We start from the raw sequence: 4,585 nt of genomic DNA on the forward strand, positions 1-4,585 counted from the left end.
CAAAAAAAAAAAAAAATTAAGTATTCCTCAGGGGCGTGGGATTGGCAGTTGAGGAAAACTGCTAGGGGATGGAGGGGCACACTTCATCAAAAAGGGTACCTGCACAATCACATTTGTATACCTAACCCTGAATTGTAACCCACATCTTTATAATAAAAAAATTAAGTATTCTTGTCCTCTGGAAAGAGGCTCCAGACATAAAGATATTTCAGAGGGGAATATATTTTTTTATTTTTATTTATTTATTGAGTTGGAGTCTCATTTTGTCACCCAGGCTGGAGGGCAGTGGCACGCTCCCTGCCACCACAGCCTCGACTTGCTGGGCTCAGGCTATCCTTCCGCCTCAGTCTTCCAAGTAGCTGGAACTACAGGCACATGCCACCATGCCCGGCTAATTTTTTGATATATTGTAGAGATGAATTGCCAAATTGCCCAGGCTGGTCTCAAACCTGCGGCCTCAGATAATCCTCTCACCTGGGCCTCCCAAAGTGCTGGGATTATAGGCTTGAGCCACCATGCCCGGCTTATTTGTTTTTTTGACCACTGAACTTTTATTGGCTTCCTGCTTCCCCAAAGGGTACTCTGCTCCTGCCGCCTCAATGCTTCATAACTTTGGTCTCAGACACCAATCTGTCATCCACTATCCTGCGGTTGGTGGTCTTTTGGACAGTCTGGATGGAGCTCCTGCTGTCCAGGCCCCACTGAGACTGAATTCCTCTCGGTCTTCCAACAGGCAGGGGTAGGTGGTGATTTCAGTCTCCAACTTGACCTTGATGTACAGCAGGTACTCCTGGGCCAGGCGCTGGCTCTCTGTCCAGGTCTGTGCCAGCTCGGACTCCAGATGCAGCAGGGTGCCATTGAGCTGTTCCATCTGCGTGGTGTAGCGGGCCTCCACCTCTCTCAGGCTGTTCTCCAAGCTGGCCTTCAGGTTTCTCATGGAGTCCAGGTTTCTCAGGGACTGCATTGTACGTTTCAGCTCCGTGAGCGTCATCTCGGCAGCTCCAATCTCAGCGGACTGCGTGGTGACCACTGTGGTGCTCTCCTCGATCTTCTGGGATGGGTACTTGTCCTGCTCCTCTCGGTTCTTCTGAGCCAGCTCATCGTACTGGGCCCAGGTGTCCGCCATGATCTTGCTGAGGTCTGAGATTTGGGGCCATCTACCTCCACAGTCAACTCAGAACTGGGAATCTGGGTTTGTAGGTTCTTTACTTCCTCCTTGTGGTTCTTCTTCAAGAAAAGCAGTTCCTCCTTGAGAGTCTCGATCTCTGTCTCCAGCTGCAGCCGGTGACAATGGTGTCATCAATGACTTTGTGGAGCCCATGGATGTCGCTCTCCACAGACTGGCGCATGGCCAGCTCTGTCTCATATTTGACTCTAAAGTCATCAGCAGCAAGACGGGCATTGTCAATCTGCAGAACAATGCAGTCATTGTCCACAGAAGTTACAAAGATCTGAGCCCTCCGGTCCTCAATGGTCTTAAAGTAATGGCCCCACTCTCTGACCTGGGGTCCTTTCTTCTCCAAGTGTTCCAGGATTTTGCTCTCCAGCCTCTGGTCCTCAGTCTCCAGCTCCTCACCCTCCCCAGGCAGAAGACCAGGTAGTCGTTCAGCTCTTGCATGGTCTCCTTCTCGCTCTGTATGTCCCCCAGACTCCGGGCCATCCCCGTGGCCAGGCCCCTGGACCCCCCAGCTGCCCCGGAAACTGGTGGAGCAGGACACAGAGATCCGGGAGCCTGAGCCGCTGGCACCTGCATAGACCAGAAGCTGCTTCTGGTGGACTGGAGGCTGGGTGACTGGATGGAGCCCAGGGACCGGTAGTTGGTGGAGTAGGTGGTGAAGTGAATGGTGAAGCTCACGGAGGCAGCAGAGGAGAGCAAGATGGTAGAACTCACGTTCTGCCTATATATATTATTTTATTTTATTTTATTTCATTTCATTTTTTTTTTGAGTTGGAGTCTTACTCTGTTGCTCAGACTGGAGCGCAGTGGCTGCTCCCAGCCACTGCAACCTCGACCTGCTGGGCTCCGGCAATCCTTCCGCCTCAGCCTTCCAAGTAGCTGGAACTACAGGCACGCACTACCATGCCTGGCTAATTTTTGATCTATTGTAGAGATGAGGTCTCGCCAAGTTGCCCAGGCGGGTCTTGAACCCGCGGGCTCAGGCAATCCACTCACCTCAGCCTCCCAAAGGTGCGGGATTACAGGCTGAGCCACTGAGCCCAGCTATATTTTTTATTTTAAAGGAAAGCAAAGCTGAATGAAATGTTTATTTTAGAAGACCCAACTACATGCTGCCTACGAAAGACTCACTTCACCTTTAAGGACACACAGAGACTGAAAGTGACGGAATGGGGAAGTTACTCCATGCAAATGGAAGCCAAAAAGGAACTCAGGCTGAGGTGAGTTGATTGCCTGAGCAGCGGGTTTGAGACCCGCCTGGGCAACTTGGCGAGACCTCATCTCTACAATAAATCAAAAGTCAGCCAGGCATGGTAGCGCGCGCCTGTAATTCCGGCTACTCGGAAGGCTGAGGCGGAAGGATCGCCGGAGCCCAGCAGGTCGAGGCTGCGGTGGCCGGAAGCGGCCACTGCACTCCAGTCTGGGCAACAGAGTGAGACTCCAACTCAAAAAAAAAAAAAAAAAGAAAATATATATGCACAAAACATCAGAGCACCTGATGACATAAAGCAAATATCAGAGATCAGAGAGAGGAGAGAGAAAAGAAAAAGGGGGGAGGGGGAGAAAGAGACAGAGGGAGGAGAGAGAGGAAAGAGAGAGAGAGAGAGAGAGAAAGAGAGAGAGAGACTAATACAATAACAGGAGGGATCTTGGATACCTTACTGTCTCAGCCATGGACAGATCATCCAGACAGAACAACATGATCCCAAGCAATCAGTGGGTCAAAAAGGAAATTAAAAAAGAAATGAAAAAGTATCTTGAGGCAAACAAAATGGACACACAACATACTGAATCTTCTGGGATGCAATGAAAACAGTTCTAAGAGGAAGTTTATAGTAATAGAGCACCTATTTCACTAAAAAAGAGAGACCTCAGAAAATTAGACAAAAGAAAAAAAAAACTAAGGCCAGAGTTAGCAGAAGGAAGGAAATAATAGAGGTCAGAGCAGAAATAAGTGAAATAGAGACTAGAAAACAATTGAAAAGATCAATAAAGCCAGGCACAGTGGCTCACATCTGTAATCCCAGCACTTTGGGAGGTGGAGGCTAGAGGATTGCCTGAGCCCAAGGGTTGGAGACCAGCCTGGGCAACTTAGCGAGATCATGTCTCTATAATAAATTTTAAAAATTAGCCAGTGGTGGTGGTGTGTGCCTTTGGTTCCAGCTACTTGGAAGGCTGAGGCAGAGGGATCACCTGAGCCCAGCAGGTCAAGGCTGCGGTAGCTGTGAGTTGTGTCACTGCGCTCCAGCCTGGGTAACAGTGAAACTCCTATTCAAAAAAAAAAAAAATTCTCTTGCCCCAGTCTCCCAAGAGAACTCCCCCACCCTCCGGCCAGGTGCAGTGGCTCAAGCCTGTAATCCTAGCATTTTGGGATGCTGAGGCAAGAGGATTGCCTGAGACCAGGGGTTTGAGACCAGCCTGAGCAACATGGTGAGACCTTGTCTACAGTAAATAAATAAATAATAATTAGCTGGGCGTGGTGGCGTGTGCCTGTAATTCCAGCTACTTGGAAGGCCGAGGCGGAAGGATTGCCTGAGCCCAGCAGGTAGAGGATGTGGTGGTCAGGAGCCTGCCACTGCCCTCCAACCTGGGTGACAGAGTGAGACTCCTACTCAAGAAAAAAGAAAAAAATCAAAGAAACCCAGTTGGCTTTTTAAAACTAAACAAAGTCAGCAAACTTCCAGCTGACTAAGGAAAGCAAAAGTTGATAGTCTGGGAGAGGCATCTGTTTCTGCAAATTGCTCTGTATTGTAATGCAGAGGCCCCTGGAGGTCCAGGCATTCCTGAGGGGCTATGACAAGCCTGTCTTCCCAGTGCCTGCCACCTGCACTGCTTGAATCTGTCACGTGTCTGTCAGGGGCTCAGCTGGGCCTTCACATTCCCAGCACATGTCTGGGACAGTCTGTCATGTGGTCTACATGTGTCTACATGCGTATCACATGCTCCCTTTGAAGCTCTCATGTTTTGGTCTGGTGTCTGCCACATGTCCCTCACATGTCAGCTACATGTTCACATGTGACCTTCAAGTGTATTTCACTTGTCTGTGGGTTAATATTATCCTCATAGGTCCGGCATGTGTTTGACACGCATCATTGGTTAATTCATGTATTCATTACTGATTTCTACTATGTGGCATCACTGTTTTAGGCTCTGTGGACACAGCAGTGAACAGGATAGACAAAAATCACTCTCTCTACAGAATCTATATTCAAGACAATAATCGTAGGCTGGGTGCAGCGGCTCACACCTATAAGCCCAGTACTTTGGGAGGCCGAGGTGGAAGGATTGCTTGAGGCCAGAAGTTTGAGACCAATGTGGGCAACATAGCAAGACCCTGATTCTATAAGGTTTTTATTTTTTTTTTGAGTTGGAGTCTCACTCTGTCACCCAGACTGGAGTGCAGTGGCC

The 4,585-nt window shown here is 49.2% G+C and overlaps 1 pseudogene; it reads right to left on the minus strand.

Annotated features, from left to right (window-relative positions):
• Positions 1-596: 596 nt before the first annotated feature.
• LOC103267668 overlaps positions 597-4,585 on the minus strand; it is an 8,694-nt pseudogene continuing 4,705 nt past the window's right edge.

The sequence above is a fragment of the Carlito syrichta genome, unplaced genomic scaffold, assembly GCF_000164805.1.
Source record: "Carlito syrichta isolate Samal-C Ts95f unplaced genomic scaffold, Tarsius_syrichta-2.0.1 Scaffold308195, whole genome shotgun sequence".
NCBI lineage: Eukaryota > Metazoa > Chordata > Mammalia > Primates > Tarsiidae > Carlito > Carlito syrichta.